This window comes from Pteropus medius, unplaced genomic scaffold (assembly GCF_902729225.1).
Source record: "Pteropus medius unplaced genomic scaffold, Ma_sr-lr_union100, whole genome shotgun sequence".
Lineage (NCBI taxonomy): Eukaryota > Metazoa > Chordata > Mammalia > Chiroptera > Pteropodidae > Pteropus > Pteropus medius.
The window spans coordinates 3,421,760-3,441,663 of record NW_024345872.1 but is presented as its reverse complement, the minus strand read 5'-3'; the positions used below and the strand labels follow the sequence as shown (position 1 = coordinate 3,441,663).

Below are 19,904 nucleotides of genomic sequence, written 5' to 3'. Positions count from 1 at the left end.
TGGGATTTGATGGGGATTACATTAAATCTGTATAATGCTTTAAATAATAAAGTCGTTTTAACTATGTTGATTCTTCCCATGCAAGAACACGCAATATTTTCCATTTTTTCTAATCTTCCTCGATTTCTTTAGAGTCTTATTAGAGTTTTCATTGTATATATACTTCACATGTTTCATTAGATTTATTCTCAGTTATTTTTGTTATTTTTACTTTTTTGCAATTGCAAAATGAATTATTTTTTCTACTTCTTTTTCTGATGCTTCATTAGTAGAGTATAGGAATGCTATGGATTTTTGAACATTGATTTTGTATTCAGAAACTCTACTGTATTTGGTTATTGTTTTTAGTATTGTTTTTCTGGAATCTTTAGGGATTTCTATATAGGAAATCAATCATCCGCAAATAGTGATAGTTTAATTTCTTTCTTTCCTATTTGGATGCCTTTTATATTTTTTTCTCGCCTGATTGCACTCGCTCGGACCTCCAATATGATATTGAATAACAGAGATGATAGTAGGCAGCCTTGCCTTATTCCTGATAATAGAGAGAAGGTTTTTATTTTTTCACCATTAAGTATAATGTTGGCTGAGAGCTTCTCATATATGGCCTTTATTTTGTTAAGGTATTTTTCTTCTATAGTGATTTTGTTAAGTGTTTTGATCATAAACGGATGCTGCATCATGTCGAAGGCTTTTTCTGCATCTATTGAGATGATCATATGATTCTTATTTTTTAATTTGTTTATGTGCTATATAACATTTCTCAATTTGAGTATGTCGAACCATCTCTGTACCTCTGGGATAAAGACTACTTGATCATGTTGTATAATCTTTTAAATATGTTGCCATATTCAGTTTGCTAGTACCTTATTTAAAATATTTGCATCTGTGTTTGTGAGAGATAATAGTCTGTAGTTTTCTTTTTTTCTGTTATCTATACAGGTTTTGGTATCAAGGTAATATTGTCCTCAAAAAATGTGTTAGGAAGTATAGCCTCCTCTTCGATTTTTTGGAAGATTTTGAGAAGAATAGGTATTAAACCTTCTTTGAATGTTTGGTAGAATTCACTGGTGAAGCTTTCTGGTCCTGGACATTTAATTCTTAGTAGGTTTTTCTTGATTCTTTAAATTTCATAAATGCTCATCGGTCTATTATATTTTCCAGTTCTTCTTGATTCAGTCTAGGAAGGTCGTATCTTTCAACATACTGGTAAATTTCTTCTAGGTTATTAAATTTAATGTTATGTGTTTTTCACAGTATTCTTGTATGATCCTTTGTATTTCTGCGGTGTCCGTCATCATTTCCACCCTTTTATTCCTGATTTTGTTTATACATATCCTTTCTCTCTTTTTTTTTTTAGTGAGTGTAGCCAGGGGTTTGTCAATTTTATTAACCTTCTCAAACAACCAGTACTTTGTTGCATTTATTTTTTTCTATTGTTTTTTGTTGTTGTTGTTGTTTTGTTTTGTTTTCAATTTCACTTATTTCTGCTCTAATTTTGATTATTTCTTTCCTTCTTTGGACTTTAGGCTTCATATGTTCTTATGTTCTAGTTTTTTAGATGAAGCATTTGGTCGTTTATTTGGCTCGTTCTTGTTTTTGGAGATAGGCCCATAATGATATGAACTTTCCTCTTATGAACGTTTTTGCCATGTCTCAAAAGTTTTGATATGTTGTACTATCATTATCATTCCTTTCTATGTATCTCTGGATCTCTCTTTTTATTTCTTCTCTGACCCAGTTACTCTTCAGTGGCATGTCATTTAATCTCCATGTATTTGTGGTTCTTCCTGCTTCCTTTCTAAAATTGATCTCCAGTTTCAAAGCATTATGATCAGAGAGTATGTATGGTATGATTTCAACACTCTTATGTTTTTTGAGGCTATCTCTGTGTCCCAATATGTGGTCAATTGTTAAGAATATTCCATGTGCACTAGAGAAGAATGTATAAGCAACTGTTTTGGATGGAAGGCTCTTTAAATGTCAATTATGTCCAGTTGGTCTAATGTGCCATTTAAGGATGTTATTTCCTTATTGATTTTCTGTTTAGATGATCTGTCCATATCCGAAAGTGTGGTATTTAGGTCCCCTACTATGATAGTGTTTTGGTCTGTTTCTCCCTATTGTTCTGTTAGTAATTGCTTCACATGTTTGGGGGTTCCCTGATGCGGAGCATAGGTATTAATAAGTGTTATGTATTCTTCGTGCTTGATTCCCTTTATCATAATAAAATGTTCCTCAGTATCTTTTTTTATCTTTTTTTTTTATTTTGAAGTCTATTTCATCCGATATTATTACTGCTACTCCCGCATTTTTCTGAATGTGATTGCTTGAAATATTATTTTCCACCTTTTGGATTTGAGTCTATATTTGTCTTTAGAACTAAGATGTGTCTCCAGGAAGCATCATATGGTTGTGTTTTGTTTTGTGATCCAATTTACGACTCTGTGCCATTTTATTCACAAGGTCAGTCCATTTATATTTAGAGTGATTATTGAAATATGAAGTCTTCTTATATCCGTTTCATCTTTTGCTTTCTTGTAGCTTGGTGTTTCCATGCTTCCTTGTCCTTGTATGTGTGTGTGTGTGTGTGTGTGTGTGTGTGTGTGTGTGTTTATTTTGGATGATTTATGGGTTTTTCCCTCTGGTCCTTCTTTTTTCATGTTACATACTTCAATTCTGAATCTTTAGCATGTGGTTAACATTACGAACATGTAAAAGATATATATACATATATATATATATATATTCCTCCATTTTCTTCTGCATGAGTTTTATCTCCATTCCTCTTTGCAAATTTGGATATTTAAATCCTCCCCTTTTCTGTCATTATTGTCTCAATTTGTCCCTATGTATTCTGAATATTCATCACTATCTTGCTAAAGCAAATCTCTTCTTATTATTTAAGCTTATAATGCCCTGTCTTAGTATGGGTGGCACTACCCTGCTTCTATCTGCGTGCTAGTCACCTTACTCTTAGTTAAATATTTTTGTTGTCATTTTGTTTGAGCTGACCCCTTTCAGTATTTTCTGTAATGCAAGCCTCTCAGTGGAGAATTCCTTCACTTTTTGTATGTCTTTAAAGGTCTTTATTTCTCCATCATATCTAAAAAGCTTTGCTGGATATATTATTCTTGGCTGGTAGTTCTTTTCTTTTACTAGTTTGAATATTTGATTTCACTCCTTGTAGGGTTTGTGCTGAGAAGCCCAACGATAATCTAGTGGGTTTTCCTTTATAGATTACCATCTTCTTTTCCCTGGTTGCCCTGAGAATTCTGTCTTTGTCATTGATTTTTGATAATTTTAATACGACGTTTCTTGGATAAAGCCTTTTTGTGTTGAGATAACTGGGTGTTCTGTTGACTTCTTGAATTCAAAGCTCTAGCTTATTCCTTAGATTTGAAAAATTCTCGTCAACTATTTGTCTGAAAATGCTTTCTAGTCCGGGCTTCTTTTTCTCGCCTTTGAGAATGCCCATTATTCTTATTTTCCTCTCCTGATGGTATCAGCTAATCTTGTATTTCTCATTTGTGATTTTTCATTCTTCCTTCTGATTTATTTCTAGGTTTCTGTCTTTGTTATCATTGAGCCTTTCCTCCATTTGGTCGACACTATTTCCCAAGCTTGCTATTTCTTTTTTCATCTCTTTCAGTGTGTTCTTCATCTCCAGAAGTTGTACTTGGTTCTTTCTGAGGGTTTTAATCTTCTTGCTAAAAAACAGTTTGTGCTCATCTAGTTGTTTTTTCATTTCCTGAAATTATTGATATGAATCATTTCGGATCACACCAAGTTTTTTCAGAAGCACCATCCTGGATTCTCTGCCATTTAAGTTGTATATTTCTATGTCTGTAAGCTTATTTTCTGGAGATTTTTCTCTTTCTTTCTGAGGAGCCTTGTCACCTTGATTGTTTATGGTGTTTAATAGACTATTTTTCTGCCTGGGCATTAATGGAAGTGTATTCAGCTTTTTTTGTTGTTGTTGTTCCTGAAAGATTTATTATATAAAGATCTCTCTAGCTTGCTGCAAAGAAGTCATTTTTCTTTTTGTTTCTAGTAGGTGGTGTCTAATCCTCTTGGATCCCTGCTTTATATAAAGTCTTAATAATGCCTTTTTTTTCTCATATATATTTAATCACCCTCACTATCCTCCGCCTCAGTCCCTGTCAGTGTTAGCAACAGTTTTGGTAGCATTTGCTCAGTTTACCCTGAGGCTCCAGGGTGTTTGGTCTCTGGGCGGGAGGGGTCCTCTGGGTTGTGGGTTTGTGCCTGTGGCTCAACCTCACGTTTTTCAACTGCAGCTGGTAATAATCAGCTGTTGTTTTTCTGCCGTCCCTGCTTCTCTGCAGTCTACACTTTTGTGTTTTCTGCTCTGATGTCAGGCAGTGCCACCTTTCCTTGGAGCTCACAGATCTGTCAGGCAAGGCTGTTCAGGAAACTGACCACATCTTCTCTACTCCCCCTCCTCCTGCAGGGAGCTCTGGCTTTAGAAGCAGCTTCTTTGTTTCTCCCAGTATATAACCAGACTCCAGGGGTTCTGACCTGTGTGGTAGGTCTTATGCGCAGATCCCACGCTTAGACATACTTGTGTGCAGTTTGGGTCTTTTTTGTTGTTTTAGATGTTCAGCTTATTGCTGTTTCAAGGGGAGAGTTCTGGGACGTCTCTCACTCTGCCATATTTCTGATGTTACTCTGCAAATACTTTCTTTTAAGTTTTTTTTTTCAAAGTGTTTGGAAAGTGGAATGGAAAATGAAAAAGCTATAGGCACCTGAGACCAACCTGTTAAATTTCATCATCACTTATACTGTTGCACATTAACACTTTAGGTGGTAGAGTGAATAACTTGAAATCTCTCCCCTTGATCACATTACCATCTCTTTAAAATGAATTGATATACTCAAAAATTACATTTGAAAAAAAAATGTGTAGACATGACTTTCCTGTTAATCCTCCTGTGTACAGTATACCTTTATTTTGGCTTCAAATACATCAGGAAAGAGGAGACCTTTTAATGAACAAAGGAGTTGAAGAATCTTCTATGGATAGTTAACACAGGTAATGGAAAACCCGAAAATTTTCCTTATTTCACTATAAAGAACACTTTCTGTGGATGTGTGAACAGAAAAATCACACCTGCTGAATACAGCCTTTTACTCTCCTTGTTATATTGAATAGATAGTAATTCAGTCTTACCCTTTGAATTTCCTTTTCTTAAACTACAGAAAGCTCCACGACCAAAGTTTTATAACAGTATGTGTCATAGCTTGATGGATATTTATATTTTAGTCCTCTTGATGAGGTGGGATAACTGTCTAAGATCAATTCTGGGAGAAACTCTAGTCAAAATAACACAACTAATCACACATAGCAGAAAACTTCTGTATATGACCAACGTAATCTATTTCATTTCATGTTGATCCTACTTAGTATAAATTCAAAGGAAGATTTTTTTTTTACCTTCTCTCATAATTTTAGAGCTATACCCTAATTCGAGTCTATAGCCTCCATCTGTAATAATTAGTAGCCAGTCAACATTTGAGCAGGTGCTTTGAACTCTATATTCAATGATGAGGATTATTTTTTATTCATAATCTGCCACAATCTTTGTCCAGTTCCTCCAGAGAGCTAACTGAGGTTACAGTGGATTCGCTACCCTATAAGAAAGTGCAACTAAACTTCTGTTATAACAAGTTTCTAAAAATTAGAAAACTTAATCAAACTATAATAAAATTGTTGACTTAAACTTCATAAATGATTAAATCTTAAATTTGTGATTTCTGAATGCTAAGTGAACATCTGTACAATTGACAGGACAGTGATGTTCATCCACTTTATCTGTGTTTCCACCTATTTGCTTAAGGTAGCAGTAGAAACAGATCAGTTTATTATTTTATTAAAAATTCTGTATTAATTCAGTTCCATAACCACTCTCGATAGAGCTCAGCCATATCAACTCTTTAAAACCTTTCCTGCTGAATAACATTGCCAAAAGCTAATTAAATTTATTCATTCATTAAGTATAGATATTTTATATAGCACCTCTATGTACCAAAAATGTTAGATATTAGATCTATTGGATGAACAAGAAAAACAAAAGGTATCTACTCTTTACTTGCACACAATCTAGGTGAGCTAATAGCAAAGAGCAGAACAAATACAAATGCTGGGAAGTAATAAAGTTAAGTTAGAGTATATAAAGTGTGATGGGTAATAATGGAGACTGGCCACTTTTGGAGTATAAAATATGACTTTCAATTAATATCATAGAAAAAGTCTAAACTGAGATGAAATTTGATGAGGAAAATTTATTTATTTGAAAGAATTGACTTGAACCTTCAATCGATTTAAAAGTCAGACTTGTAGCCCCGCATAGACATAGTTTCAGGAGTCATTCAGTCTTTTTGGAGAAGATTTTTAGAGAAGCAGCATAGTTGAATGAAAAGAAAAATGGTATGTGAGACAAAATGTTTCAGTTTAATTGCTAGATTCTTTACACATGTATTACCTCTAAACCTCAAGACTTGTTTGCAAGATAGCTATATTCTTACTGCTCTTTTACCATGAGATTGGGTAAGGCACATATCATTCTAATCCTCTGTCTCTTCTATAAACTGGTGATAATATTAATATTGCTAGAAAATCTCTAAATTTAGTGTATTTTTAGTCTCATAGAAGAAATTTTTGTTTCCCTCTTGAAGTAATTCTAATATACAGGATTTTTTAAAGACATGTTATAACCCTAAGGGAAACAAAAACACTCATGTGTACATCATATGGTTCACTTAGCTAGCATTATTTAAAATTTCACAAGTAGTACTAGTAGTAGTAGTAGTAGTAGTAGTAGTAGTAGTAGTAGTAAAAACTTAAGCAGCAATTTAAATTTAGAAACAGATTAACATTATTGATGTTTAGTTCAAAGACTAATGAAATATAAAGGAACTTTCAAAATCATTTCCAACATAATGATATTACAATGTTTAGTTATCCTTTAGAACTTTCCAACATAATTTTTACCATCATCAAGGAGCATATTCCAAATAGTTATTTGGTGATACAATAATATCATCACTTTTCAAGCAGGTACAGTAACAAAATAGATACAATCTGTTTTTCACAATGTAAAACTATGTTGAATGCCAAAACATAGAATTAAAACAAATAGCAGCTTTGAGTATACTTGGAACTAATTAAAAGAAATTAATTAATTTAAAAAACTATGGGGTAATAATATCAAAGTATATCAGGCAATTAATTAATAAAATTATATGTTTTCTTTGTGGAAAAATACATATATATTCTAAGATATTTCATTCTCTTCTTTATGGTTTTTGTGTTTGTTTTCAATCATTTATTATGTGATTGGTAAAAACTAACCCATGCAGTCTGCCAAAATAAATCCAGTATGACTTAAATAAAACAGCAGCTTTAGAAATTTTAGTTTTAATGTGTTCTTTGAAAAGTTATCTTATGTCTCTATTATATATCACCTGGTGGACTAATGCCCAAATGATAATTGAATGACATCCATCTACAGATGTGCAAATAACCTGTTACTGGGGAGTGTCTGGTGGGAATAAATTGACAATTATAATTTGCTAATCATAAGTTGGTTCATTCAGTGATAGTACCTACCAACCAATGCACTTGAATTTATATTTGCTGATTTTAAAAATTATTTGCAGATTTTTCATGATGGAGAATTGAGATTAAAAAACGACTATTTTTTTGCTTTTGTAACTGAATAATAATTTGCTTTTTAATATTTGTGGAATTATCAATACTTATTCTTGCAAGCATAAACACATATGAGAAGTTAGTTTAAATCTATAACCATCTTAGAAGTATACTTTTCTTTTAATTTTATGCTTATAATACAATAATAATTGACTCTCCACGTGTAAAATATATTATATATTATACTGCCATTTACTTTGCATCCTGATAAATGCAAATCTGTTAGTGTAATCATATGAGGAGTGTCCAAAGGTGAAATCAGTAGTAAGTAGGCCGTGAGAAAATTAAATTTTTATTGTATTTTGGATAGGCTTCTTGCTTATTTAATTATGTTCAATAGCTATCTGAAATCCATATATTATAAAGGGAGTTATCAGTGTGTGGTCCTAAAAATTCCAACTGAAGTCTCTGAAGCAATGTTTTAAAAAGTGAAGAAGAGGTTGAGATATCCAAGGTGGATGTTAGTATATAAGGGAGGAAGGGGCCTAATGTAGCTGAAATAGCCAGTGGCTGAGCATGAGGAAGACTGACTTTTAGTCTAGATTGCTGTTACCACATGTTTGACCTGGTTTATTCAACAGTTAAATGAGAAAAGTTGATTAGATGATTCCTAATAGAATTTCAGTAATTATATTCTATATTTCTATTGCTAGAAATATTCTTGTGGTGGCCTATATTTTCCAAAGATGAGGTCTGCAAAATCATATACATAGTATCTTATGGCTCTGTGAATTGACAGAGCTACTTCATGGGGGAAAACGTTTCTTAGGAACATCACTAATAATATATAGAGATCTTAATAGAAACCATAATTTACAAGATAGAAAGAACTACAGATCCCAAAAGAGAGGGGTGCATATAGTTCTTATTTGAAATATAATAGCCACTCTCTGTCGCTATATATTGATGGATATAGTGTTTTTCAATATAGTTTTTTGTTTGTTTGTTTGTTTGTTTGTTTTGTTTTGTTTTTGTTTTGGGTTTTTTTTGTTGTTTTTGTTTGTTTTTTGCCTAATATGACAGAAACCACTTCGAATTTGGGAACAAGAATTTAGATCTTATTTCTAGTTATACTAGAGCTCGGGGAAGTAAATGGCTCTTCTTTTTTCTTTTTGTAGTATAAAAGGGGGACCTCAGATCTACAGGTTGTATAAATGTTGTACATTATAACATCCAAGATATCAGGCTCAAAACTTATTCTAAATTGTACTTGAACCTTTGCATAAGTACATAACAGATGGTTATTGCAAAACTCTTGCACCATGCTGGTATTAACACTAATTTTGAATTATGTGCAGATTTCCTCATGTGCAGAATGGGAACAGTTAGATCTCTAGTTCAGAGTAAAATACACAGAAATTAGAATATCTTCCCCATTATCAGTCTATGTTAAGACATACAAAAGTAAATTATTAAAATGATTATAAGTTTCTATCTTAATGAAGTTAAACATTTCAAATATATGATTTTTTGAAGTATCTTTTTAAAATTTAGCCAGAGAATTCTGGGAAAGTTTGTGGAGTGCTGACAAAGTTTTGGATCAGCCCCACAAATATATTAAAAAAAAATAACAATAACAAAAAAAAATACTTCATGACTAACAATTACTATATATAAAAAAACTGATAATGCATCCTTAAAAAAACATACTTAGAGACAAATCAAGAAATAGAACCAGATTGATTGGAATTGTCGAATATGAGGAAAATGTGATTCTAAGGAAAGAGGCCTTTCAATGGATCTAAGAGCCAGAACACTGAAAATCAAATTAACAACAGGCACTCATCCTCAAAATGAAGGGTTATTACTAAGTATGGGAAGCTTGGCAGTCAATGAAAAACAGCATGTAAAGCTGGGATTGAATTATACAGGCTCTAGTTTTCCAGAGAGTACAAAAGGAACCATGTAAAAGTCTGATAGTAAATGGAACTGTCTGGCCCTAATAACTCAAAATAAACCAACCAAATCTCAGCTCTCTACACATGGAGGAGAAACTAGTGGGACTATAATATAATCTGAACAGCTCATGGAAATTCAGGGAAAAATAAATTAAGGTTGAGGTCAATATGGGGGAAAGGAGCAGAGAAGGCATATTGTGTGGTATCTTAGTCCATTAGAGCTGCTATAATAAGATACCACAGAATGGCTAGCTTATAAACAACAGAAATCTATTTCCCACAGTTCTGGAGGCTTTAAGTTCCAGATCAGAGTACAGCATGGTCAGGTGAGGGTTCTCTTCAAGATGACAGACTTCTCCTTGTTTACTCATATGACAGAAGGGGCTAGGGAGCTCTGTGGGCTCTCATAAAAGGGCATAAATCCCATTCATGAGGGTTCTGCTCTCATAATCTAATCACCTCCCAGTTTCATTTGCCTAAATGAAATCTACTAATGCCATCACCTTTGAGGGGTAGGGTTTCAACATGTGAATTTGGCAGGTGGTGAGAGCCATAAGATATTATGCATATGATTTTGCAGGCCTCACCATTTAGCACGAGGCTGGGGGGAAGCTGCATTATTTTTAATACTTCATGAAAACAACAAAGAAGTAATCTTAGAGTTGAAAAGCTAGGAAAGCATCTACCTTCCTCTTCTAAGAGTATGGGAAAATTACCTCACTTAAACAGAGAGAAATATAAAGATGGCAGCAGACTTCTCTTTGGAAAAATGCAAGGTACAAGGCTGTAGAGCAACATCTCTAAAGTGCTAAAAGATTTTTTAAAAAAATGTTGAAAACCTGGATTAAATAACTAGTGAAAACATCTTTCAAAAAAGACAACGATATTTGTTCAGACATACAAAACCTGAAAGATTTTGTCACCGGTAGACCTAAAGTATAAAATAATTCCTTTAGACAAATGAAAAATGAAGACAGAAATATGAATCAACAACAAAAAAAGCATAGAAATGATAAATATGGGAGAACATATAAAATGTTTGTCTCTAAATATCTATCTATAGAATATTTAATTATTTAAAGCAAAATAATAACAATATATTATAGGGGTTATATAAAATGAAAAAGTAAAATGTATGGCAGAAATTGCCCAAAGTCCCATGAGAAAATGGAAATATACACTTGTAAGGCTCTTATACTGTACATGAAGTAGTAAAATATCACTTGAAGATGGATAATAATACTTTGGAAAAATATATTGTAAACTCCAAAACAACCACAAAAGCCAAGAACACAAATAATTGGATATCTCTAATCCTATCACTTTTGCCTCATATCATATATAAAAAAAATCACTTAAAATGAATCAAAGATCATAAATATAATACATTTAAGATATGACAATAATAAAAATAGTCAGAAACTATAAAAATTTATCAACAAATTTGACATTTTAAAAATTAAAAAAAAATACCATTTACTCTTCTAAAGAAATTATTAGGAAAATAATTTCAGAGTAGGAGAACTATTTGCAAAACTAATATCTGACAAAGGACATGTATCTGGAATATATAAAGTCCTCCTTCAACTCAGTTATAAGATGACAAACAACTTAATTAAAGATAGGCCAAAGATTTTTATAGGAACTTAATCAGGGAAGATATACAAATGGCAAATAAGCTCATAAAAAAATATTTAATGTCATTAGTCATTTAGAAAATGCAAATTAAAACCACAAAGAGGGAACATTATATTCCAATTTGAGTAACTTATATTTAAAAGCTTGACTATAGTTAGAATTAGCAAGAATGTGGAACAGCTAGAATACTCCTACAATACTGATAGGAATATGAAATGTTATACTTTAGACAATAATTTGGTAGTTTTTTAAGTATTTGAATATATACCTACTATAAATTTTAGTCACTTCAACTTTATGTATTTACTCAAGAAAGATGTAATGCTGAAAAAAATAAATTTACTTTAATATGAATGACTGGAAAACAAGAGTGTAAGGAAATCAATAATCAACGACATATAGTCTGTATTTTAAAGTTTATAAATATGTAAAATTAAAATATTGCACAACATTAGCACAATAATTTGAAGAGGAGTAAAAGCTGCTATACTATTCTGAGTTTATACAATATAGGTAAAATGACATAATAAGGATTTAATGTATACTAAAGTGAGTTGAAGATGCATATTCTAATCAATAAAGTAACCATAAACAAAGAGTTGTCACTAAAAATTAATGAAAGAGTTCAAATTGAATTTAATAATACCTAAATAAATGAAGAAATATAATATTTACATGGGTAGGAAAAATTAAGATTTTTAAGATATAATTTCTCTACATATATCGGTAAAATCAATATATTCACCCCCCAAAATTCTGCAGGATTCTTTTGTATACTCTAAAGTTTATAAATAAATTTAAATGACTAGAAAAATATTGCATAAGAAGTACAAAGTTTGATGATTTAGTACTCTCTGATTTCAAAATATCTACAAAGCTACAATTAGGACTTTGTGGGATTGGCATAAGTGTAAACACTTGGAGCAAATGGAATAGAATGTCAGAAGTAAATTCAGAAATATGTATTCTTATTTTCAATAAAGTCACCAATTCAATTCAATGGAAAAAAAAATGTTTTGCAACAAATTGCACTGCAACAGGATATCCACATGGAAGAGAAAGGAATCCTATCTTGTACTATACATCAAAATTAACTTTTGTTTCTTATTATACACATAAATGTAAAAAATGAATAATTAAATGTTTCTAGTATAGAATATATGGAAAAAGCTTTCCAATAGAAGACATAATTTAGGAAATTAAATTAAATACAATTAAAAGTTCTCTGACCATTATTCATCAAAGGAATGCAAATTAAAATATGGTAAGATACCACAGCTCACACTAAAATTTCAAAAGTTAAAAAGACTGAATAAGGTAAGAATGTTTATGCTCACTACTCTGTTCAAAATAGTACTGAAAGTCTTTGCCATGGCAATAAAATAAGAAAAAAATACATATATTAGAAAAGGCAAAATAAAGCTGTCCTTATTTACAGATGACACAATTGTCTATGAAAAAAATACCATGGGAAATACAAAAAAATCCTAGAACTAATAAGTGATTTCAGCAAAGTCTCAAGATACAAGATAAATACACAGAACTTTATCTTATTCCTATATTCTGATAATGAACATGTGAACTAAAATTAGAAGGAAAATATATTTAAAATCGATCTAAAAAATAAATACTTTGGTATAAATCTAACAAAATTATGAGAACTGTGTGCTATAAATAACAAAATGCTGATTAAAAAAATCAAAGAAGATTTAAATAAATTAAGATACATAGCATGTCCTTCAGTTGAAAGACTCAATATAGTAAAGATGCCAATTTCCCCCAAATTGATACATGGGTTTAATGCAACTCTTATCAAAATTACAGCAAGATTCGGGGGTAGATATTGACAAGCTTAATCTAAAATTTATATGGAAAGGCAAAAGAGGTAGTAGAGTTAAAGCAATTTTGAAAAAGAATAAATTGGGACAAATCTCTCTACCTGATATTAAAACTTACTATATAGCTATAGAAACAAGAGAGTATGTTATTGGCTGAAGGACGGATATACAGATTAATTCAACAGAATAGAGAACCCAAAATAGAAATATACCCATATGAATACCCACAGCTGATTTTTGACAAAGTAACAAAAGCAATTCAATGCAGTTGAATTCAATAGTCTTTTCAACAATTGTTGCTGGAGCAATTAGCTATCCACAGACCAAAAAATAAAACAACCTAAACCCTCACATTCACAAATTATTTAAAAATCGATTATGAATTTAAATGTAAAATTATAAAAAATTTAGAAGAATTCAGAGAAGAAAATCTTTAGAGGCTAAGGTTAAATAATGAGTTCTTAGATATGATACTAAAAGCATGATCTATAAAAAGGACAAGTAATAAGGTGGACTTTATCAAAATTAAAAGCTTTTGCTTTGAAAAAGATTCTGTTAAGCGGATGAAAAGACAAGCTACATATTTGGGGGGAATACCTGCAAATCACATATCAAACAAAAGACTTGTAACTAGACTATGTAAAGAACTCCTAATACTGAGCAATAAAAAAAAAAGAACCAATTATAAAAGGCACAAAAATGTGAAGATACATTTCACTGAAGAGGATGTATGAAGGGCAAATAAGCATATGAAGAAATGTTCAACATTATCTATTAGAACAACCAAAGTAAAATAAAACAAAAAATAGTGACTACCAAATACTGGCAAAGATGCAGAAAAATGATCAAGGAGTAAGTGGAACTCTCAAACATTGATAGTGATATTAAGAATACCACAGAGTTCCAATCAAGATGGGGGTGGAAGGGCTAAGTAAAAGCAGGTTTTATCTCCTTCTATGACTGCATTAAAATTACAACAAAATTATAAAACAAATAACTTGGAGAATTGCCTGAAATTCAGCTAATCATAACACATATCTGAGGATATAAAGAAAAAGCCACATTGAGACCAGTGAGAGAGGCAAAGATGCAAAGCAGGCTGGTTCCACACCTGTGCGTGGCAGTTGAGCACTGGGAAAGAGAGCATGGCTGAAAAGGCCACTCTGAAGGACTCCAGGGTTCCAGTCCTGGAAAAAGGAGTTCTCACAAAATATGACTGTAAAAACCAGTGGGAATTCTGGCCATCTGGGTGAGACCGAAGGAATCTGAAAACTGAGACGTCCTCTTAAAGGGTGCATGCACAAACTCATTTGCTCACAGACACTCACCCTGGGCACAGACAGAAGGTCAACAGCCTAAGATGCACAAGAGACATATGGAGAAAGACTGAGTTTTGTGGTGCCAGGCAAGGGCTGGAGGTCAGATGCCATTGCTCCTTTCTTGGGCCCCCAACTGTGGCAGTCTACAGGTGAGTGCCATCTTGCCTGTATTGAACTCTCCCCTAACATGGCTAATCCTGAAGCTACACTGCCCTGGTGAGATTGGCCCACTCCATCCATGTCTTTCTGGGGCCCTTTCCCATGCAGTCCACAAATTGCCCATGGTGGCCCATTCCCTCAACTCGCACAACCCTCACACAGCCCACACGTTTCAGAGAAGACTTTTGCTGGAGGGCCACAGGTTCTAGCCCAAGCTGCAGTGTCTGTGGGCCTGAGGCAGATAGTGGTTGACCTTGCTGTGATCTGATACTTTTGTAGGAAGCAACAGATTCAGCATGCACATCAAACCTGACTCTGCATTAGCCAAGAGAAATTCACTCATTTTACCCCACTGACTCGCTGGGTCCCTGCCTCACCCAAATTGTATACTACCCCAAAGCTCTTTTAGCTGCAGAGTCTTACAGGCAACTGGCCAAAAGCCTGAAGCCTTGAGGTGCATCGGTCCTTATGTTAAGCTACTCCAGGCCCAGTACTGGGGGTAAGCAAACAGCGGCTCACAATGTGGTCTCTCCCACTTGCTTCCAGATATAGCATAGGCAGAAACCATTCGCAGATTGCTTTGGAGCTCTTACCAATTAGCCTTGAGCAATCAAAGACAGCAGTGGATTTGGGCCTACATGGGAGCCCCTCCCAAGGGGCCACAAAACCAAATCACTTGAGGATGACCAAAATAGAGTAACACTGGACTAACTCCATAAACGACACACACAAAGAGTGATCTCAACAGGTACACAAGACTTCTGGGGCAAATTCCACTGCACGAGGTCAGCCCCCATATAGTAGCTCATACCCTATTGGCATGGCCAATCTCCACAGCCCAGTCAGCCTGAGCATCAATCCCATTGATGCAATCAAGGCTCATTTGCAATAAAAAACACACACACAACCACTCAAGGAACACACCCAGACCCCAGGTGCAGGTGATAAGAAAGACTGTGCCATTGGGCCACACAGGACACCAACTACATAAGACTACCTGGCCAAAGCTGGGAGATGTAACAAGCCTTGCTAATACATAAAAATGAACATAGATCAGGCAACTAAAATGAAAATAAAAAAAAAAACAGAATGAAACATGTTGCAAATGAAACAAAAGAAGTAAACTCTGGGGGAAAAAAATGAAAAAAATGGAGGCAAGGAATCTACCAGAGATAGAGTTCAAAACACTGGTTATGAGGATCCTCAGCAAACTTAGTGGAAGAATAAATAATCTCAATGAGGACTTCAACAGAGAGATAATAAGCTTAATAAAGAACATAGAGTCCATAAAGAAGAACCAGTCAGAAATGAAAGAAAAAATAACTGAAATGAAGAATACACCAGAGAATAAGGTGAAGAGTTAAAGAAGTACAAATTAATAGTTGATAGATGGTCATGAGGATGGGGAGCATGACATAGAAAATGCAATTAGCAGTAATGTAATGGCTAGGTGGAGAGCCAGAGGAGAGAAAGAACAATTAGGAAAATCATTTTATAAACTATATAATTGTCTAACCACTGTACTGTATACTTGAAACTAATAAAATAAAATTGAAAAAAAAGGAATACACTAGAAAATAATCAACAGTAGAATATATAAAGTAGAAGAAAAGGTAACAAAAAACACCCAATCAGAACAGCAAAAAGAAAAAAGAACCAAAATAAATGAGGAAAGTTTATGAGACCTCTGGAACAACATCAAACGTACCAACATTCACATTACACGGGTACCAGAAGGAGAGGAAATTGAGCAAAGGATTAAGCACCTATTTGAAAAAATAATAAGAGAAAACTTTCCTAACCTGGTAAATGAAATAGACATACAAGTTCAGAAAGTGCAAGGAGTCCCAAACAAGAACTCAAACAGACCCAGACCAAGACACATAATCATTAAAATGTCAAAGTTGGAGACAAAGAGAGAGACCTAAAGCAGTAAGAGAAAAGCAACTAGTTACTTACAATGGTACTCCCACCAGAATGTCAGCTGGTTATTCAACAGAAACCTTGCAAGCCAAAAGAGATTGGCACAAAATATTCGAAGTGATGAAAAACAAGAACCTGCAACCAAAGATTACTCTATACAACAAAGCTATTAATTAAAATTAAAGGTGAGAGAGTCTATGGCCATGCTACCCTGAACAGCCCAATCTTGTCTGATCTTGGAAGCTAAGCAGGGTTGGGCCTGATTAGCACTTGGATGGGACACCACTTAGGAAGACCAGGTGCTGTAGGCATAACAAATTAAAAAATAAGGGATTGTAACCTGACAAGGTCCTTGCAATCTGTGAGGTCAACCAAGGATTGCCTCGCCTAAAATAAATAAATTAATTAATTGATTGATTGATTGATTGATTGATTAAATTAAAGATGAGAGAAAGAGCTTCCAGACAGGAAAAAAGCTAAAGGAGTTCATCACCACCAAGACAGAATTACAAGAAATGTTAAGAAGACTTCTGTAAAACTAAGAAGGGGGTGAGGGGAATCACAAATATGAGTAAGAAAATGGCAATAACTATGTACCTATCAATAATCATTTTTAATGTAAATAGATTAAATGTTCTAATAAAAAGACATAAGGTAGCCAAATGAATAAGTAAAGAAGACCCATATATATTCTGTCTACAAGAGATCCACCTCAGATCAAATGACACACACGAGCTGAAAGCAAAGGGATGGAAAAAGACATTTCACGAAAATGGAAATAAAGAAAATCTGGGGTAGCAATACCTACATCAGACAAAATAGACATTAAAAAAAAGGCTATAAGAGACAAAGAATAGCATTACATAATAATAAAGGGATTGCTACAACGAGGGAATATAACCTTAGTAAACATATACACAGCCAATATAAGAGCACCTACATATATAAAGCAATTATTGACTGACATAAAGAAATAGATTAACAGTACTACACTCATAGTAGGAGACTTTAATACCCCATTGACACCAATGGACAGATCTTCCAGATGAAAAATCGATAAGAAAACAACAGCCTTAAAGGACATACTAGACCAGATGAATTTAATTGCTATTTTCAGAGCATTTCATCCCAAAGCAGCAGAATATACATTCTTCTCAAGTGCACATGGAACATTTTTCAGGACAGACCACATGTTAGGCAACAAAGCAAGTCTCAGTAAATTTAAAAAGACTGAAATCATACCAAGTATCTTCACCGATCACAATAATATGAAACTAGAAATCAACTAAGAGAAAAAAAATAGAAACTACACAAACATATGCAGACTATATGGCATGCTACTAAACAATGAATGGATTAAGAATAAAATCAAGGAAAAAAATCAAGATACCTAGTGACAAATGAAAATGAAAACACGATTCAAAGTCTATGGGACACAGAAAAAGCAGTCCTAAGAGGGAGATGCATAGCATTACAGGCCTACCTCGAGAAACAAGAAAAATTTCAAATAAACAATCATATCTTACACTGAAAAGAACTAGAGAAACAACAGCAAGCAAATCTCCAAGCAAGTCGAAGGAAGAAAATAAAAAGATCAGAGTGAAAATAAAAGAAATAGTGTATAGAAAGGCAGTATAAAAAATCAATGAAACCAAGGGCTGGTTCTCTTAAAGGATAAACAAAATTGAAAAACCCTTAAGCATACCCATCAAGAAAAAGAGCGAGGGGCCCCAATTAGAGAAAATCGGAAATTAAAGAGAAGTTACTACAGACTCCATGGAAACACAAAGGATTTTAAGAAAATACTACAAGAAATTATATGCCAATAAATTAGACGGTGTAGAAAGAAATGGATACATTCCTTGAAACATATAATTTCCCAAGACCAAGTCAAGAAGAAAGAGAAAATCTGAACTGATCAATTATCACCAACAAAATCAAAACAGTAATAATAATGATAAAAAAAAAAACTCCCAATAAGCAAAAGTCCCAGACCAGATGGCTTCATAGGCAAATTGTCTCAAACATTCAAAGAAGAATTAGTGCCTATTCTTCTCAAATTATTCCAAAAAATTCACAAGGAGGGAAGGCTGCCTAATTCTTTCTACAAGGCTACCATTACCCTGATTCCAAAACCAGACAAAGGCATTACAAAAAAAGAAAACTACAGGCCAATATCCCCTATGAACATTACTGTAAATATCCTCAACAAACTATTAGCAAACCAAATTCAGCAATACATTAAAAATATATGCAATGATCAAGTTGAGTTTACTCTTGAGATGAAAGGTTGGTGTAATATCTACAAATCAATTAATGTGATATACCACATTAACAAACTGAAAGATCAAAATCATATAATCATACTAATAAATTCAGAAAAAGTGTTTGACAAAATTTAGCTTTATTTATGATAAAAACTCTGAGCAGAGTGGGAATAGAGGGACTATACCTCAACATAATAAAGACCATATAGGATAAACCTACAGCTAACATCATATTCAATGGGGAAAGGCTAAAAGTGTTTTCTTTAGGATCAGGAACAAGAAAGGATGTCCACTTTCATCACTTCTATTCAACATAGTATTGGAAATTCTAGCTGTACCAATCAGACAAGAAAAAGAAATAAAAGGCATCCAGATTGAAAAATAACAAGTAAAAAGGTTATTATTTGCAGATGACATGATACTATATATGGAGAAACCTAAAGATTCTACAAAATTAATATTCAGAAGTCAATTGCATTTTGATACACTAATAGCAAACTTTCAGAAAAAGGAATTAGGAAAACAATCCTATTTACAGTTGCTTCAAAAATGATCAAATACCTAGGAATCAAATTAACCAAAGAGGTAAAAGACCTGTTCTAATAAAATTATAAGTCACTGAAAAAAGAAATTAAAGAAAGTTCAAGTAAATGGAAAAATACACTGAGCTCAAGGGTAGGAAAAATCAACACATTAAAATAGCCCTATTACCCAAAGCAAGCTATAGATTCAATGTAATCTCTATCAAAACAGTAATGGCATTTTTTCAGAGAACTAAAACAAATAACTCAAAAATGTATATGGAACCATAAAAGATCTCGAATAGCCACGACATCTTGAGAAAGAAGAACAAAGTTGGAAATATCACACTACCTGACATCAAAATTTATTATAAGGCTATAGTAATCAAAACAGCATGGTTGTGGCATAAAAATTGAAATATAAGTCAATGGAACTGAATAAAGATCCCAGAAATTAATCCACTCCTATATGGTCATTTAATATATGATGAAGGAGGCAAGAATATACAATGGTGTAAAGATAGTCTCTTCAGCAAATGGTGTTGGGACAACTGGAAAGGTACATGTAAAAAAATAAAACTGGACAACTTAAAATGAATTAAAGACTTA

At 33.2% G+C, this 19,904-nt stretch overlaps 1 pseudogene; it reads left to right on the top strand.

Moving 5' to 3' along the window:
• The first annotated feature begins 16,700 nt into the window (after positions 1-16,700).
• Positions 16,701-16,818, top strand: LOC120612336 (uncharacterized; annotated as a pseudogene).
• The last annotated feature ends 3,086 nt before the right edge of the window (positions 16,819-19,904 follow it).